General features: G+C 67.7%; 1 non-coding gene across 1 annotated transcript; it reads right to left on the minus strand.

The window, feature by feature from the left end:
- Positions 1-315: 315 nt before the first annotated feature.
- Positions 316-434, minus strand: LOC142865152 (5S ribosomal RNA). The gene has a single exon (XR_012915455.1). It is a non-coding gene; the product is annotated as a 5S ribosomal RNA (ribosomal RNA).
- Positions 435-659: the final 225 nt, after the last annotated feature.

Raw genomic sequence — 659 nt, forward strand, 5'->3', positions numbered from 1 at the left:
ATACTCCCTCAAAATGACATCCTGGCCTTCTTCTGGAACTCCCTCCCCTCTCAGACTCTCAAGGTTTCCTCCAGCGTGTCGGTTCCCACAGAGCAGACCTTTGGTCTGAGACCTGACAGTCCAGAAGCCACGCATGCTGCCGCGTGACGGCGGTGTCGCGGCTTGGGACAAGAGGAGGCCCCACGGTGCGGGCTGGGGCGCCAGGCACCGCGGCGGGCGCTGAGGGTGGGGGTGACCCCCGCCCCGGGCCGCCGCCTCGCTCCCAGAGAGGGGACAGAACAAGAGGCAAAACAAAAAAAAAAAAAAAAAAAAAGAAGCCTACGGCACCCGGTATTCCCAGGCGGTCTCCCATCCAAGTACTAACCAGGCCCGACCCTGCTTAGCTTCCGAGACCAGACGAGATCGGGCGCGTTCAGGGTGGTGTGGCCCTAGACGGCGGAGGGCGCCCCTGCCCCGCTCAAGAAGCCGAGCCTCTCTGCGCTTCCCCGCCGCCTCCTCCCGCCCCAGGCCCCGCGCCGGCGCTGACCCGCACCGGGCGGGCCTGTTGAGTTCACCGGCCGGGTCCGGCGGGCTCCGAGGGACGGGGGTGACAGGCGGGGCGGGGCGGGGCGGGCAGGGAGCGGCGGGCCGGGGTGGGGGGCTGTCTCTCTATACACACA

Source organism: Microcebus murinus, chromosome 28, assembly GCF_040939455.1.
Source record: "Microcebus murinus isolate Inina chromosome 28, M.murinus_Inina_mat1.0, whole genome shotgun sequence".
Taxonomy (NCBI): Eukaryota; Metazoa; Chordata; class Mammalia; order Primates; family Cheirogaleidae; genus Microcebus; species Microcebus murinus.